Source organism: Nannospalax galili, unplaced genomic scaffold (assembly GCF_000622305.1).
Source record: "Nannospalax galili isolate Female #2095 unplaced genomic scaffold, S.galili_v1.0 scaffold663, whole genome shotgun sequence".
NCBI lineage: Eukaryota > Metazoa > Chordata > Mammalia > Rodentia > Spalacidae > Nannospalax > Nannospalax galili.
In genome coordinates this window covers 262,627-282,129 of record NW_008351881.1, presented here as the reverse complement: position 1 = coordinate 282,129, position 19,503 = coordinate 262,627, and positions in this window count along the sequence as shown.

The window sequence follows — 19,503 nt, the reverse complement described above, 5'->3', positions numbered from 1 at the left end:
ACAATTGAATTTATTCTTATAATTGTTTTAACAGCTTTTGTATAATCTTCATCACTATTATGAGATATAAAATGTATTTATCAAATCTGTAATCATTATGCCAAAAAATCTGAATTACTGTAATATTTTGTATATTGTTAAAACTGTAACTTTAATTGTAAAAAAAAAATTTTTAAAAAATGAAAAAAAAAGTATTTAGAAATAGAAAACTCTCAAGGGCCCAAACGCATGCTAAACTGTCATTCTACCATTTCACAAAGAGTGGCCCTGGGAACATCGTTCATTCACAGACTCCACTGCAGAAGGAATCTGCGTTTCTATTGATTGGCGTTCTCTTCTGCTTCTCTATTGCTGTGATAAAACACTGACCAAAAGCAGTTTGTGGAAGAGATGGTTTATTTGCCTTTCAGATTATGGTCCATCCTCTAGGGATGCCAAGGTAGGAACTCAAGGCAGAAATCTGGAGGTAGAGCTGAAGCAGAGACTGTGGAGGAATGCTACTTCCTGGCTTGCTTCCTCTGACTTGCTCAGCTACCTTTCTTATACAGCCCAGGCCCACCTGCCCAGGGATGGTACTGCCCACAGTAGGCTAGGCCCTCTTGCATCAACTAGCAGTTAAGAAAATGTCTCACAGACATGACCTCATGTAGGTCAGTCTGATGAAAGAAATCCCTTGACTGAGGTTCATTCTTCAGAAGTGTCTCCAGTTTGTGTTGTTGACAAAAAACAAACCAGCATAGTCACGGTTACTCTTTGTCACAGGTTAATCCTTATCTTTTCATCACGGTGCCTTATGTTTTAATTGAAATAAGATGTATCTGTTAGCTGCAGAAATATATTTCATGAGATTCTTCCCCATAATGTCCTCTCCCTCAGTACTACCTGGCATGCAGTAGGTACTTAATAAACATTGTAGAATTAAAATAACAAATGATAACTGGCGACAAGAGATGGTCCTGAGTGGAAGAAAATTGCCCCCCTTCCATTTACCCTGATTATAGGCACATCATAGTCAACAGAGCCCTCCTATTCATGATTGTATGCAAACTCTTAAAAGCCACAGTAGGATCTATTGCTTCCTCTGAGGTATGCACTCCAGAGAAAAAGTAAAACGTTTTAGCTGAAATTAAATGATAATCAAGTTTCTAGGATGTTGTCCAAGTCTGGTCTAGTATTCAGGGTTTTATCTTGAGGATTGGTAGAACATTTCCTCTACAGACATGATTGATCCATAGCCCATGGTGAGCATGTTACTTGAAGGATGATTTGTGTGGCAAGGATGTGCCCTGGCTCTTGATAGCTATCTTGGTAGTTTTAACAGGAACCTGGAGAAGGTGATGCTCTTGAACAGCCATTGTTTTCCTGCCTGTATCATCTTGGTGCTGAGAAAACAAACCCACATAATATGCAGAAAAGTCCCAAAACTTTTGTACTTTACTCTGACATAACTCTGCTACTCCTTAAATCATGACTGTGAAAGCATTGCTAAAATTCCTTCTGGGAAGCATTAACAACATCCTCCCCACCTCTCTCTGTCCTTATGACAAACTGAGGTCTAATTTCTCCAAACTACAGTTTGGGAAACTAAAGAGTTTATTGGGGTTACTTACAGAGCAATGGATGAGGGTTTACTTACAAGCATATAGATGCTCTCCCCTAAGACTGCACTGAAAAGTCTCCATCCTGGCATGGCGGTGACCTCTTCACAGCTGTACAGAATGGTGAAAGAGCCTCCCACAGAGCTTCCTCAGTTTAGGTACCCTTAGTCCCACCCCCTTATGGAACTAGAGCTAATTGGTTGGTTGGGAAGCATGACTGATTCTCCCTGCACTTCCTTTTTACAGAGCATACCAGTCAACAAACCTGGCTATGAGGAACCTAGGCAGATGGGTGCAACCAACCTTGCTTTCTGGCATTTTTACCTATCATTTCTTTGGGAAGAGAAGATGAGTATTGGACAGTTCATTTACATATTCATTCATTTGTTCTTTTGGGGGGAATTTATTGACTATCTACTATATTCCCAGACTTACTAAGTTGAGAGAAAGAAAGAAAGAGAAAGAGGGAGACAGAATGCTTTGTCTATATATAAAGGTATGTAAAGAAGGGATTGGTCCATGTGATGTGGTTATGGATACTGGGAAGGGAAATCTATTGAGTACATCATCAGACTGAAAACACAAGCTAGAATTGATTTTGAAGTCTTTAAGGTAAACTTTATAGACCATTCTGGTTATCTTGGAACACAAAGTCCTACATTACTGTCTCACAGAAGTATCTTCTCCCAATAATCTCATCTTTCCCCATACAGCTTCCAACTGAGTGGATGAGGCATAATTATATTACTGAGGATATCATTTAAAGTCAATTGATTATACATAGTAACCTCAGGTATAAAATACTTTATAGCAACAGCTAAATTAGTATTTGACCAAAGAATTAGATACTATAACTAACTTGACTAAAATTTAGTGTTCTGGGTTTTGTCTTAATTTACCTAGGTGATATTGTGGATGTGATTTCTACAGCTACTGATCACATATTTGAATTACCACCATACCTCATGTTGGAGAGTAAGGAAAGAATTTGAAATTGGTAGTGAGTATCTGAAAGACAGTTAGATAAACCCTAAAGGAACTTACGATTTAGGTCAAGAAACATCCCTTTGAAAAGTTTGATTTTAAATCTAAGCCTCTTTAATGGCAAATGCATGTAAAATACTAAAATGACACAGAAGGAGAGATCAGTTAGTCCCTTGGTAAAAGACAAAAAGAGGTAAAAATTATGTCCGTGTTGAGAATGAATATGATGATTTTAGGTGGAGAAATGGAGACAAAACATTCTAGGCTGAGGAAATTTTAGAAACAAAAGTGTAAATGGAAATCTCGAGTCTAGATACTTGTGTGTCTGGAGAGGAGCAGGAGTGTATGAAGTCATCAAAGTGCTATGAAAAGAGGAACCGGAACTGAGAAGGGCTTTGGAGGCCATAGCTAGTGGGTGTCTATGTTACTTTAAAATCAACAAAAAGCCAAAGAGCTTCATACAAGACACTGACAAACTGTGAGAGAAGTAGAGAAGGTGTGGGTTTCAGTGTGGGGAAGACAAGGATGCAGTGACCAAAGCCAGGGCTGGCTCCATCTGACTTTGTGATGCTGAACTGGAGAGACAGTATCACCTAGGGCCTTCTCACAGGAATCCAGCTCTCCACAGGACACCAGCGGCAGCTCTTGTTTGTATCTTGTCTGTTGGGACTTGAGATTCCGATGTTCAGCTGCATTAATGTAAGGCATAGCTGCCTTGGGATTTCTGTGACTGGTGTGATCATTATGCCTGCTGGGGAAGCAAGTTTGTCCCTAAAGTATACATGATTCATCTATCCCTATGAAACTTTGGGCTAATCAACAGGTAGAAAGGTGACTTTATTTTCAATTTAAGTAAAAAAAGGTCTTAACTCACTAATTTGACACAGACGCAGTTCAGATGGAAATTAATTGTAACATTTTTCAGACACATGTAGTTTTATAATTTAAGAAAATATTAGGAACCAGTTTCATTAGTCAGTTAGGTAGATGCCCCCATGGGTTTCATTATTGTTGCTTGCAGGATCCTGAGTAAGGGATTGTTTACAAGAGTATGGGTTCCTTTCCATAGACACACCACTGAAGAAAATGTTTCTCCTTCCCTCAGAGACTACTAATTGCCTGTAGATCTTCTGGGAGGAAGTGAGGCATTGTCAGCTCTTCCTCCTAACTACTACTATCTGCCAATAGGTCCTTCATAGGTGGGGCTTCATTCCTTTCTCATGAGAAGACATTGACAGGTCCTGTCTTGTGCTGGTGATGGCAGTTGCTGTGAGACTACCCATGCAATGGCCTTGTCATGCTCTGGAGACAGCATTCTGCCTCCTCTACTCCCTCCAGATAGTACATTCTTTCCATCCTCTCTTCCACGATGTTCCCTGAGCCTTAGAGGGAGTAATAAAGAAGTCCCGTTTATGGCTGAGGATTCAAGAGTCCCTTACTCTCATCACTTTGACCAACTATGAGTCTCTACAGTTAGCACTTCCCATTGGAAAAATTTGGTCTTTGACCAAACCTGGCAGAAACACTAATCTCTAATACAAACATAATTATTTAAATGGCAATTTGATAGGCACATCATGTGCTAAACAATAGCAAAGGCTCATTAGGGCCTATGATCTTAGATGTGGATCTCTCCAAATCTAATCAGGGAGTATTGCTTACCCCCTGTTACTGACTTGCCACTAATGCACCAGTAAGCACTTCTTGCCCAACAGATCAGTGATGCAGCATAGAGGGTCTACAGTTGAGTAGGATTTTTGATGACATTTCTTCCTCGGTAGCCTACATAGCTTCCTCTGGCACTGAGAGCTAGCAACCAGGGACATTTCTGTCCCAGGTGTAGCTGAATTACTCTACGTACTGTAACCAAAGTATTGTGGGGACAATAAGAGGACACCAGGAGGAAGGAAGGAAGGAAGGAAGGAAGGAAGGAAGGAAGGAAGGAAGGAAGGAAGGATGGAAGGAAGGGAAGGAAAGGAAAGGAAGGGGTTTATTTAAGTGGCAGCCTTGGCCCAGAAAGACTCCTGTCTCATTTCTGAGCCCCAAAGGGAAGTAGCACAATAATTTTATACCTTAGGCATTGGGTTACAGTGAAAAGGAAGCTTACGTACAGTCTCAAAATTAGGCAAATTGCTATAAATTTAGAAAGAAAACAAATGTAAAAAAAAAAATCCTCTGTCTGAAAATCATTGCAGAAGTTCCATCTGAGACAAATAAATTGGAAGACGTTTCATCAGGACACAAGGCCAGTGGTTCTAGATAGTCCTGTTAGTGTTTAAGCACAGACTTGTCAGCTGAAATTCGGCAACAGAGACAGAGGGAGAAAACAAGGATTAAAATCCATATTTTTCTTAAATATTCCATTTAGCTATATCAAAAGTATGTGCTGTCTTTAGCAATAGGGTAGTTTTTGTAAACAAGTAATAGCTGTGGCAAACACCTGCATTGTTTTGGGAGTAGAGTTATTCAACCTTGCTGGGTACTTTAAACTGACATACATTTTCTTTTCCTCTCTCCTTCCCTCCCTCCCTCCCTCCCTTCCTTCCTTCTTTCTAACTAGCTTATCCATTATTAGGTTTCCTTCTGGTCCTTCCCATGGCTTGGGCCCTTTTCTAGTTTCCTGGATTTACACATAAACACTCCCACCTAAGTGCAGGTATATAAATGTTAGTGACTAGAATCTAGATGAGAAAGAGAACATGAACATGCAGTGTTTCTCTTTTGAATATCACTCAGTTTAAAATAATCCTCTTATCTTCAACTTTAATATTTCTTTTTAACTGAAAAAGTCCATTGAGTGTGTGTTACCAATTACCTCTGAGTATGCATATGTTACCTGTTACCAGTTAGTTACCTTGGAGTTAAAGCCTTCCATGTTGGGAGTAAGCTGGGTAAACAACAGAATGTTCTAATAGGAGATACACAACAGGATGTTCTAAAAGGCAGCAAACAACAGAATGTTTTGAGGGCAAGAGAAACATTCTGTCTTGGAGGAAACTCACCAAGTTCAGGAAGTAAACAACTTAATAGCTCCAGGAAGTCCCTGAAATTTACCAGGTTCCCCAGGTCACTCCATCCCCCAAGCATATATAAACCTTAAGGACTTCTGAGAGACACTATCAAACAAGCTGAGCTGCCTAGAGAGACTCAGACCAGCCTACCAGCTTGTCACATGTAAGAAACAGAGCTGCCTGAAGAGATTCAAAACCACTGATCTACCTGGAAAGGACACTTTCCAACTTGTTGAATGCCTGAAAATTGTGCAATCCGATCCAGGCTAACTACTTGTGTGATCTGACACCAGGCTGCGGTGGGCTTTTTGGTGATATAGCTCTTTGAGAAATTTCTATGTCTCTTTAAGTAATCCCAATTTGGTTCACCAACTTGTATTTGGGTGTTGTCCTTACTTTGGTCTTGCTGTTGAGTCCCTAAACTGGGGTGACTAGACATTTGCTCACGTCACCCCAGGAAGAGTGTCACACAACAGTACCACAGTTTCTTACCTGTTATTGTGATAGCCTGAGCTCCACCATTATGTATAAGACTGCCATCTTTATGAGTCATCCAAGACCCTGCCCTGCCTCAGGCTGGCAGTTCCAGGAAGAGCTGACCTCAGAGCTATTCAAGAAAGAATTACTACAGAGAAATACATCCATAAAACCTGGGATGGTTCCAGTTAAGGCTTATCTGGCTTCGGTAACTGCTTGCTTTTCTGCGTTTTTTTTTTTTTTTTTTTTTTTTTTTTTTGCATAACTGCCTGTTTCATCATGATATGATTTTTATTTTTATAAACCTTGCTCTCCTCTGAGCTGCATTCCCTAAATCCAGACCCAGAGAGAGAGGGAGAGAGGAGAGAGAGAGAGAGAGAGAGAGAGAGAGAGATTGATTGCTGGCAAGCTAAATAAAATTCAGCTAATTCAGAACACCTGGAGTCTGAGTGGTGCTTCCCAGTGGTTTCAGCACGGTAACATGTGGGTCCTATGGTGGTTCTCTTTTTTAGCTTTTTGGGAAATGTCCATACTGGTTTCTATAGTGTCTGCACAGTTTACAATTCTGCGAATAGCGAATGAAGTTTCCCCTTTCTCTACAACCTCAGCAACACTTGTCCTTTGATGTCTTTATTTTTTTAATTTAATTAATTGATTGATTGATTGATTGATTGATTTTTATTCCAAAGAGAGGCAATTTTCAACACCTTTTTCCAGAAATAGGTTGAATCAGGTTACATAAACATACATATACAATGAAGTTTAAGGGGAGGAAATAGGAATAAGAAATCAAAGGATTTGCCAACATGTGGTCAACTTTGGTAGAATAATGAAGTTTCCATTAGCAACAATTTTTTGGAAAATCCTAATGAGTTTATTAGCTTATTGGGCCCGACTCAGATGAGATGGAATCTCAAAGTAGTTTTAACATGCATTTTTCTGATCGCTAAATATGTTGAAAACTTAAAAAAAAATTTGTAGGCTCTGTTCCCACCATCCCAGTCTTGCCAGGGTGTGTTTTTTGTTGTTGTTGTTATTTTTTTGTTTTGTTTTGCTTTTTTGTTTTTGTTTTTGTTCTTTTTGAGACAGGGTCTCCCTATATCCCCAGCTGGCCTGGATTCACTATGGAGACCAGGCTGGCCTTGAACTCACAAAGATCCATCTGTCTCTGCCTCTGGAGTGTTGGAATTAAAGGTGTATGACACCAAGCCTGGCTCACCAGGGTTTCTAATCATGAAGAAATGTTAGGTTTTGTCAAAGGCCTTTTCTACATAAATTGAGATGATCATGTGATTTCTGTTCCTGAGTTCATTTATAGGTATTATGTTCATTTATTTATATATTGAATCATCTTTGCATCTGTAGAATGAAGCCCACATGACCAGGGTGAGATCTTTGGATGTGTTCTTGAATTTGGTTTTGAAATATTTTATTGAGAATTTTTGCATCTATGTTCATCAAGGAGATTGGTTTATAATCCTCTTACTTTTTTTTGCTGGGTCTTTATTTGGTTTTGGAACCAGGATAATACTGGCTTCATGAAATGAGTTACAAATTGCTTTTCTTTTCTATTTTACAGAAAAATTTGGATAATAATGGTGCTAGTTCTTCTTTGAAAGACTCATAGAATTCTGCAGTGTATCCATCTGGCCTTGAATAGTTTGTTTTTTAAGTTGGGAGATTTTTTTTTTAATTTTTTTACAAATATTTTATTTATTATTATTTTATGTGCATAAGTGCTTTGCCTGCCTGCATGTAAGTGCACCCATGTCCATACAGTGCCCACAGATATCAGAAGAGGGTGAGTGGGTGTCAGATCCCCTGGAACTGGAGGGTGATTTTTAGCCACCATGTACGTGCTGGGAACTGAACCCGAGTCCTCTGCAAAAGCAACCAGTATTCATAACTGCTGAGCCATCTCTCCAGCCCCAGTTGAGAGATTTTTGATTACTGCTCTCTCTTGTTGCTTATTATAGATCAGTTTAAATTACCTACTTCATTTTGGCTTAACTTTAGCAAGTAATATACATCTAAGAATTTGTCTATTTCTCTTATAATTTAAAGTTTAGTGGAATATAAAAATAAAGAGTCTGTCCTCATGATTTCCTGAATTCTGTTGGTGTCTATTGTGAAGTTTCCCTCCCTCTTCATCTCTAATTTTATTTAATTGGGTCCTCCCCCCTCTTTTTTTTTTTTGGTTAATTTGCCTAAGATTTGGTCTAGTTTGTTTATCTTTTCTAAGAACCAACTTTTTGTTTTATTGATTCTTTGTATTGATTTTTTTCATTTCAAGTTCATTAATTTTTGCCCTGATTTTCATTATTTCTGCCTGCTAGTTTGGGGGTTGGTCTGTTTTTCAAATCCCTAAAGGCTTATCATCAGTTTATTGATTTTTTTAAATGTATACAGTTAGAACTATAAACATCCTTCTTAGGACTGCCTTCATTGAATCCCATCGATTTGGGTATGTTATGTTTTCATTTTGATTTAATTCTAGAATTATTTTTATTTCCTTCTTGATTTCCTCAATGACTACAGTGATTTCTTTATATTTGTCTTTTGGTAGTGTGTTTAGTCTCCATGAGTTTGTATGTTTTCTGTAGTTTCTCTTACTGTTGGTTTGTAGCTTTATCCAATGTGGTCAGCTAGAATATAGGATCTTATATTTGTTGAGTCTTGCTTTATGTCCTAATACACATTCTGTTTTAGAGAAAGTTTCATGGGCTGCTGAGAACAATGTTTTTTGTTTGTTTGTTTGTTTTTTTGGTGTTTGGGCGAAATGTTTTGTAGATATCTACTAGGTGCATTTGAGCTATGATGTCATTTAAATACCATCATGTGAAATGGAGAAAAACTCAAAGCATTCCCACCAAGATTAGGAACAAGACAAAGGTGTCAACTCTCACCATTCCTACTCAATGTAGTAATTGAAAGCCTACAGCAATAGGACAAGACAAGGAAATAAAAGGGCTACAAGGGGGACAGAAGTCAGACTATCCCTGTTTTCAGATAATATGACTCTACATATGAGAGACTCCAAAGACTCCTCCAGGAGACTGGAGAGTTGACGCACTTTGGGCAAGGTGGCAGTTACAGAATTAACTCACCAAAATCAGTCCCTCCTCCACACCAAGGACAGATATATTGAGAAATAAATCAGAAAAACAACCCCATTCATAATAGCCTAAAAAAAACTTGGAATAAACCTAACCAAGGAAGTGAAAGACCTATGGAATGGAAATGTTAAAATATTGAAAGCAGTCCTAAAAGGAAGTTCATAGTACTAAGTGCTCAAAGTACAAAATTAGAGAAATTTAAAATACATAACTTAGTAATATACTTTAAAACCCTAGAAAAACAAGAACAAGCTAAACCTAAACATAGTACACTGAAAGAAATAATTAAGATCAGGGCAGAAATTCATGAAATAGGATAAAACAATACAGAAAAAAAGATCAATCTAACAAGGAGTTAATTCTTTAAAAAGATAAACAAGAGTGATAAATCCTTAACCAAATGACCAAAAAAACAATAAACAAAAAAGAGACAAGTATGAAATTAATAAAATTAGAGGTGTAAAGGTAACTATTAGGAAAAGTTATCAAGTGAAATTTAGAAACAAGGACATACGTTCAAATCCTCTATTCCACTTAATACCATCTGCAAAGTTTTCTTCACACTCACAGTGTCCTAGTTAAGTTAGATGTCAGGTAATTCTGGCTTTGTAAAGAGATGAAACATCTTTTCCTTTTCTGTTTACGGAATAATTTGGGTAAGGAATTGTTTTATCTCCTAAATTTCTGGTAGGATTATTCTATGTTAATTGGAGATTATTTTATTTAGTTAAGCATGGTTGTTAGCTGCCATGTGGGTACCGAGAATGGCGCCCAAGCCCTCTGCCAGATCAGCCAGTGCTCTTAACCACTGGGCCATCTCTTTAACCCCTGGAGATTGTTTTTTGTTACTGCTTATTTTTAATCTATTTATCTCGTATTGATTTAACATTTGTAGGGTATGTGATTCAGCCTGCTTTTAAATTTGGTCAGCCATCTCGTCTTCTCCAAGGCAGTCTCGTAGGTGATTTGCTGAATGCAAAATTGTCCAATTTATTTCACATAAAAATGTTCCTTTTTTTTTCAGCATTTCCAAAGCTACAATTTGTTGTCTTCGCCTCATATTGTACTGAGAGATTAAGGAAGCAATGACTTAAAGATACCAATCCATGACTCCTGAAGGGTAATTTCTTTATAAAAATTACTTCAACTACTTCCCAGAACTTTGTGCCTAATGTGTACCCATTTTAGTGTCTTTTTTTTTTTCAGAAGACACTGTGAAAATAACTTCTATACTGTGGTTTGTGAAACGCAGGTCACTCTTCCTTGCTCTTAGTTTCCCTCAATCATTACACTGTGGCCAGTGAATCAAGAATCTGGATATCCACAGCCTTGAGTAACCTTCTCTCACATGGATTATAGCTTTGACTTGTTAAAGCCGATTGTCAGTACATGTGGAGCTTGCAAGGTTCTTGCCCATTAGGTCTAATCTTCTTGGAATGTGATTTCTATATCATGATTTCTATATCATGATTCCCATATGAAGAAGCTCTGTAGCCTTCATGGGCGAAAGATCACATGAAGAGAAAGGCCTGATACAACTCACCTTTTCAGAAAAACTGAAAGATGAAATCAGAGGGATAAGACATTTGTCAGGGGAGACAATGCAAAGAGACAAGGCAAGCTACCACACTGACCTTCAGTGAAGGACAAGAGGAGAAAATAGTAAGTGCTCAATAAACGTTAGCTATAGTGGTTGTTGTTACTAGTAATAAAATTAGTGGCATATGTAACTGAGCTGTCTCCTCACTGGGTTACGTGGCCCCTGTAATCACAGATTGGCTCCTGGACGTTTCGGCACACTGCAGAGCTGATCCATCTCACAATGAATGCCTAGGACATCGAACTGAATCACTTTCAAGATTGCTCTGAGGATAAAGTATCTGAAATGCTACACACTACAGTGTGCGAGCTTTTGCTCTGCAGTCATATCTTAATTATCCAAGTGTAGAGTCTCCGGTTCTTAAATTAGCCTCAGCACATGTTTAATCCCCTGTCACCAAAATGCTTCCGGGATTCTGCCCTGAATTAGGATCAGTTGGAGAAGAAAAAGTAATTTTAGTAATTAGTCCATGCAGAACATGATCAAAAGTTTAATTTTCTACTCCCCAAAGCACACAATACAGATAGAAATGATTTTTAGATTCTCCACTATTTCTCTCCCTTAAATTTGTATGAATGATTAAGGGTTTTCTATAAAAATCAGAATTATTGCTTAATCGTAAAAACGCTGGAAGCCAAAATCTGTAGGTGGTAGGATTAGAGATTTTGTTTTCAATTTTGTTAATACATACTGTAGTCTTAAAAAATAAAAGAGCATTCTCTTTGTACAACAAGCAAGAACCCTCCTTCTCTCTACCTAATCACTGTTTAATTATGTTAGAATAAATTGCATGACATTTATAAAACTTTCAGAATAAATTAATTAAAATTAAATGAATGACCACATGGCCTTGATTATGTTATTTAGCATCTAAGGGTCTTAATTTTCTCATCTGTAAAGTGGAAATATAATTCATTAAAATGTCCAGTATGAGAAATAAAGGGACCTGACATAATCCATTGCTCATGCTTATGTTCTAATTTCCTTTTTAAAAACCTGTGTGAAAAGCATGGCCCCTCATAGAGAAACCCTGCATGTCCTCTGTGACATAGTTAATAAAGATCAAAACATAGTGTATTCAAGCTGTAGAACTGTACACAGCCTCCTCCAATATGTGAGGTATGTGACCCAGGGTTATTGTAAAAAATTCTTACTCTTTATCTGAATAAAGAATGTGTTATTGAGGCAATTATCAGAAGAAAAGTCTTTTCCCATTTCTGCACTGCCTCACCTGTTCTTCCTAAAAAAAAAAAAAAAAAGCTTGGGCCTTATAGATCCAGAGCAAGGTGAACAGAATAATATTATCTGCATGTAAATGAATAATAGACTAGTACGAAAATACACGAGGATCAGAACAGTTCCTTCACATACTTTATATACATCTTGCTAAAGCAGTCAACAAAAGCAAATCAGTTTTGTTGTGTTGGTGACTAAGGATTGAGGCCTGGGCATTGTGAAAACTAGGCAAGAGCTTTACACTTCAGCTATATAACCACAGCCATTTTTTGGAGAGCCTTACTATGTAACTCTGGCAAGCCTTGACTGCCTAGACTGGCCTGAAAGTCACTCATGTCTCTGCCTCTTGAGTGATGACATTTTATCATTCACCACCATTTCAAGCAAATCAGGAAATTTCTGAATAGAATAATTTCCAAAAATAATAATACAGATGATTGATACCTCACCTTGTATTTGTTGGGATTTTACCATATTGCCATACACAGATTGAGCCCCACCTCCAATTTGTTTGTTGGAATTCTGATTCCAATGTGATGGCACAGAGCCTTGAGGAAGGAATGAATTAGGCCATGAAGGTTTAGTCTGAACTGGGATTGACTCTCTTTTAAGAAGTCAGAGATCAGCTGGGCATGACACCATGCCTTTAGTCTCGCACTTGGTAGGCAAAGGCAGGTGGATCTCTGTGAGTTCAAGGCTAGCCTGTTCTACATAGTGAGTTTCAGGTCAGCTGGGGGACACAGAAAGGAGACTGCTGTCAAAATGCAATCCAGATGGGGCCTGCTGATGAACTGCATAGACTGGCAGCCGCAACTCCCATTTACTCTCTTTCAGACCTGAGAGGAACAAATTCTTGCTGTTTATAAGTCACTTAATCTATGGTAATTGTTAACATCTGCACAAAATGACATCAGATTTGAACACAAAACACAACTGGTAAGTAGAACTGTGCAGAGCTTGGATGCCTAATAAATGACACTAGTTCAGGATACAGAGTAGCTCACAGGGAGGGCAGAGAATGTCCTCAAGCTGGACAGGGACACATCTTTTATTATTTATTTATTTTTATTTTAAGTGTATGAGTGTTATGCCTGAATATGTATAAGTGTAACCATGTCCTGCAGAGCTGGAGGAGGACAGAAGACGTCATCAGATTCCCCTGGAACTGGAATTACTGATGGACCTTAGCTGCCATAAGGGTGCTGGGATTCAAACCCGGGTCTTCTGCAAGAAGAGCCAGTGCTCTTAACCGCTGAGCCACCTCTCCAAGCCCACAAGGGACACATCTTTTATACCAAGCCATGCAGCATACTTCTTGGGTCTATGCATGATCTAGAAAGATACTGATAGAAATTCTACAAATTGTTTATAATAGAGAATCACGGCAGGTGGGTCTGAGGTCAGGAAGCAGGGCTGGGCCCGAGAGCTAAGGGATTCTGTCTTGGTTTGCATCACTATTGCTGTGATAAAACACTGATCAAAACCAACTTGGGGAGGAAAGAGTTTATTTGGTTTACCCTTCCATGTCACAGTTCAACACAGAGGGAAGCCAGGGCAGGAATTTATGGCAGGGACCTGGAGGGAGGAACTGAAGCAGAGTCCATGGAGGAATGCTGCTTACTGGCTTGCTCCCCTGTCTTGTCCTCAGCCTGCTTTCTTATACAATCCAAAACCATTTGTGCCCATGGGTGACAGCACCCACAGGGTCTGGTCCCCTCCATATCACTCAGCAATCAAGAAAATGCCTCACAAACATGCCCAGAGGCCAGTCTGATAGAGGAAAATGTTCAATTGATGTCCCCTCTTCCCAGCCTGTGAAGTTGACAACCGAAGTTAACCAAGACAGTAGCTATGGTTCAAATCATGTTTATGCTAATTTGTTGATTAGAGATGGTATGAAGTAGCCTGCTTGTTTTAGTAGGAATGTCAAAAACATGAAAAATAAAATGGCTCCTAAAGAAAACTATGAAAGAAACTTGGCTCTCAATAGTCATGATCCCATCATGCCTAGCTTTTTCCAGCATAGAGCAATGGATGTTATCATACAGGCACTGGACCTGAATTTTGCTAACTTGAAGCTTGCACATAAGTAATATAAAGTGTCCCAGGGCATTTAAGTCCCCACTGAGACCCTCTGCCTGCCATAGAAGCTTCATGCAGACTCAGGAGCTAAGTGAAAACAACCTCTGCCTTTGTCTTTGCCAGGGCCAAATGGCATCCCTGAGTACATGTCCTGACTGACTGCTGAGAAACTGGTCCCTAATTTTTTTTTTTTAGCATGGAGACACAGCCTAGCGGCCATCTGGGCTGGATAGCTTTAGTTGTCAACTAGAGACACCTCGGTTGAAGAAGCCGCGATTGGAAAATTGCCTCCATTGGACTGGCCTGTGGCCCTGTCTGTAGGGTGTTTTCTTGATTGTTGAGCGATGTGGGAGGGGCTGATGTGGGAGGGCCCAGCCCACTGTCTGTGGTGCCACCCCTGGGCAGATGGGCCTGTGTTGTATAAGAAAGTAGGCTGAGCGGGGGCCAAGGGAGTAAGTCAGTAAGCAGCATTCCTCAATGGCCAGTGCTTCAGCTCCTGCCTCCAGGTTCCTGCCCTGAGTTCCTACCTTGGGTTCCCTGATGAACCTGGGAGATGTAAGACAAACTGTTTCCTCCCCAAGTTGGTTATTGGTCAGAGTGTTTTGTCACAAAAATGGAGAAAAAAAGTAGAACAACATTCTAAGAAGTGAGAAGTGATGATGCAAACTCTACCTTATGTTGTGTTAGCCAAAATTGCTTGGTATTATAGAGTTTACTGAGAAGACTCTTCTGGATTGCAAACACAACTAACAGAGAGTGTTATTGGGATGAATTCTAGTTCTAGAGGACCACCCACCTCAGGCCACTGTAGATGACTGATTCACCCTTAATCTATCTCACTGGTTTCTTCATGATTGTTCTTTGGGGGCATTTAGGAGACTCTGGCAAAAATTGGCTTCTAATATACCCTTTTACAGTATAGTATGCTTACAGTGCATAGACAGACTCTGAAAGGGAAACAGTTGAAGACAGTCCCAAGGAATGATGTTCCCTGTGGCTACTGTATTGTATGACCAGAACCGCATAGGACACAGCCCACACCCATCTAGTGCCCCCTTCTCTACCAAACAATACTATGACCAAATTATGACCCCGAAATTTACATATGTGTTATAGGTCGGAGTATGCAAAAAATCAACAGCATCACTTTAAGAAAAGTAACAAGGTAAATAATCATTATTTTGACCAGCCAGACTGTCTATCTTGGGAGAAGACACAGCCCTGATCATTGTCGAGTGAGAGTTTTTATAGGATTACAGAAATATTATTCAGACAGGACACTTGTGAACCAGTCAGGTTTGTATAACATAGCAGAACTTTGAATCTATTAATCAACAATCAGTCATTACACAGACAACTGATACAGTCATATAACTTGGCAGTCAACTTTGTAATTTTAAAATTAGTCAACTCCCTAGCCATAACAAGTATAGTAAGAAAGCTAGAAAGCTGAAATCAGCAGTTACCAGGTGGTCATACAATAACAGGGTGGTCTTATACTTTGTGTCAAGGTGACCTAAAATAGCGAGTTACAGAAGCGAAAACAAGCAGTTAGCCAGATGTAAAATGTCTGAGATTAGCACGTTCCACTGGTTTGTGATTGAGCTATTTCTTAGAACTCAAGGCTGTTTTCTCTTTTTAACTATTTCCCATAAGTGAAAAGAGGTTACTGTTAAAATAGCTATTGTGAGCAAGATGGAGTAACTTAGGTTACGTTGCTAATCTAGTTCAATATGGACCTCCTGATTTTCAATGCCTCAAAATGTATTTAAAAGTAGGGTGTTTAAAGGCATGATTGAGTTAAAGTAAGCACATTTGAATAGATCAAATCCAACAGACTCAGGTAAGAGGGTGTGAGCTACAGTGACCTGAGGCCCAGAGTCTTCCAGAACTTGAATTCATGCTTTAGCATGGTCTGCTGGATGATGAATAGAAATTGAGCAGAACAAAGGAAATATATTATGTAGAAAACATATTTTTTAGTGAAAAAAAGAAATGTATTTTTAAAACCACAACTTTGTTTCTTGCAGGAATTTTAAAAAATGAGCTTTTCCCTCCTCAGCACTGTAAGAGCTTTCTTTGATTCCTGAAATTTCCATAGCTGTTTAAAATTTATAATGTGTGTTCTCCACAAACTGTCAAAGAAAAAGAAATTTACCTACTCCAAAATAATGATGGCATTTGGCCTCTTATGACATTATTGTAGAGCATCAGTTTGTCTACTTTGTGGCATCAGCAATCGTACAGAAAAGAAGAAAATAACCAAGGTCGTGTGTATGGGGGTGAGTATGACAGCGTCCAAGGAGATGGGAAAATTATCTTGATCGGCTGTTCTAAGGAGGACTTCCTCCCATAGTTGCCTCTGCTCTGCTTTGTTTGATGCCAGACTGAGAAGGAGTGACACAGTCATCTGTGCAGGCCTAAGGAAGCAGGACTAGCTTCTAGTCCTCTAGCCCTGTGTCTTCGTTAACTAGTTTTTTGACTTTGAGCAACAACCTGTTCTTAAAACTCAATTCCCTCATTTCTAAAATGGATATGCTAATGTCTGCTATGAAGATGAAAAATAATGTTGAAGTGTTTTGATTCATTCATGAATTCATCAAAAGTACTGAGCCTTAAATGAAAACTTGTCTCTGTGGTCTATCACTGAAGAAAGAATCTGGCATACCAGGACGTGAGCTGATGCCCACTCTTGCCATCAGGAACCTACATCCCCATCCTCAACACCTGAACCAAGTTCAAAAAGCCAGGACTGGTAAGTTGATGGGCAAAGCTGATATTCTGCAGAGCTTGGCAACCAACTGATTAAGAGTCCCTAATATTCTTTTTATCTGCATAGAAGCACTTGAAATGTTTTTTCTTTTTCTTGGAAAACAAGAAAGTTCTTTTCAGAAGACATTACTTTGTAGCTTGAAACAGTAAATAGACCAAATTTGACAGGTAAGTTCATAGAATAGTTTTATTCTCTCTTGGACAATTATAAACACAAATTAATCTTCAAAGCTGATTTCACCTTCTGAAGTAATGACAGCATTATGACAAGTTGGGGAAGCAGCATGGGAGGGGCACATGAGAATTCCATGTCTTCATTCACGCACTGAACAAGACCACAGTCTTGGCTATTTAGCATCTTTTGTGCATAAGCACATTAATCTAATTTCTGAAATTCAATTTCCTCCTCATATAAAGGAGGAAATGATGTCTGCTTTACAATACACTTGATGTTATTATCTCTCATTGTAGAGCTCAAGGATAAAGTCTGACTGTATTACCTGATACAACAGAATGTAGATGTAAGTATTTCCACCCACAAAATTAGAAAAAAGCCTCTAACACAATGATTCAGGGTAAGCACCTGTCGGTGGCCTCCCAGAATACACATCACAAAGATCAAATTGCTCTGTTTGAACTGACTCACATATATCATGTAGATAGCTCCTACAACTACAAACTATAGAACCTGAAACAGGTCTTTGAACATTTGTAAGGTACAAAACTCCTAAGAATAGAAATTCCTATTGAGAATAGAAAACCTATCTATTTAAATGGGACAATAGGGTTATAATTTTTAAAAATTGTTTAGATTGATTTAAAGTACAACCAAGTTCATCTACTTACTAGCTCTGCTTTCCTTGGCCACTTTTCTAGACCTTACTTTTATTCATAAGTAAGATGAGATAACAGTAATCAAGAAAAAATGGGAAGTTCAGACAGAATATGTTTAAAGGGTGTCTCACTAAGGTATTCAGAAAACTGATGACAAGCGGGCTTTTACCTATTGTTCTACACAAAGGAAAAAGATTTCTCTGAGGATAAACTTTATGTTCTTTTGCAGTAGCAGCACAGCACATGAAAGGCAAACAATCACTCTTTAGATCTAAGTAGACAAAAATATTGGGGTGAAAGTCACTAGACTTGCCTAACAATAGCATTTCAAAATATAAGAGGTAAGCTGCTAAAACTGAAAAGTGAAACAGATGAATTTGCTATTATAATTGGAGACTTCAATACTCCTCTAGCAGAAAGTATTATATTTAGCAGACAGAGATCAGTTAAGAATTGTCTTGAAGTATACACCATCAATCAAGTTGATGCAGTGACCACTTATCCATTATTTCTCAGCAGCATCAGAACACACATTATTATCAAATAAAAACGGAGTATTAACTAAAATGTATCATATAATCAGTCATAAAATATGCCTTAACAAATGTAAAGGATTAGAAATCATACACTGTTTGCTCTCATGTTACAATGGAATTAAAATAAAAATTAGTGACAGAAAAAACATTCCAAAATGTATAAAGAACACACTATCCAATAACAGATGGGTTTGAAGAAGTAATCTTAAGACAAGTTAAAATCGTTTTGACTAAAGAAAACTAGAAACACAACCTGTTAGCATTTGAGGAATGCAAAAATAGTAAGTGTTGGGTAGACCTGTCCTCTAAGAGAACTAGCACTAGAGGGGGAGGGTCTAAAGACAGATGCAGATGTGGGTGGGTGGAGGGGTGGAGGGGGGTGTCCCCATCTTGGCAAGGCAGGGAGGCAGAGGATCTCAAAAGCTCAGCCAAGATGTAGGAGGGAAAGAGCCCATGGGTGTATGCCTTTCTAAGTATCTTTCTTTCTAACTCCATAAACTTTATGCAAAAGCTGGAATGGAATGCATGGTGTTGGCTTTGTCAACATTAGGACCACATGGGCCTGGGAGCCAAGAGAATGCATGCAGGTCTCCCAAGGGAGGATTTGGCATTACGTACGGTTAGAAGGAAATCTGTAGCATTGAATACATACATTGTAGAAAAGAAAGATCTAAAGCCAAAAATTGAATGTAGTTTCCTGTTAAGAAACTAGAAAATTTAGAATAAATTCAACTCACATTAAATGAAGAAATATAATAGCAAAAAGTAGAAAGGGAATCAATGAAATTAAAAGAGGAAAATCAATAGAGATCAACTTTGGCTGTTCTACAGTATCAAAGCATTGATAACCTCCAGTCAGACTAGGAAATGAAGGTGAAAAGACACAAATTACTGATACTGATAGACATTAAAGAAAATAAGTGTATACTATAACATCTCCCTGTCCACGTACATGAAGTACACCAATTTCTTGATGACACAACTCATGGTAATTCACAAAAGAACAATCAGAATGTGTTTATACCTATTCAAAATTAAATAGATAATTAAAGTTTCCACAAAGGAAAGTGTTTGAGCTACAGTGGTTTCACTCATATGTTCTACTGAGCATTTAAGGAAGAAATTATACCATTGTTCTTAGACGTGTTTCAGAACATAGAAGTCAAGGGACCATTCCCTAATTCATTCTGTAATGAATATTACCTTAGTGTCAAAATCAGACAAAGACATTAAAGGAATGGAGACTCTCACAGCTTT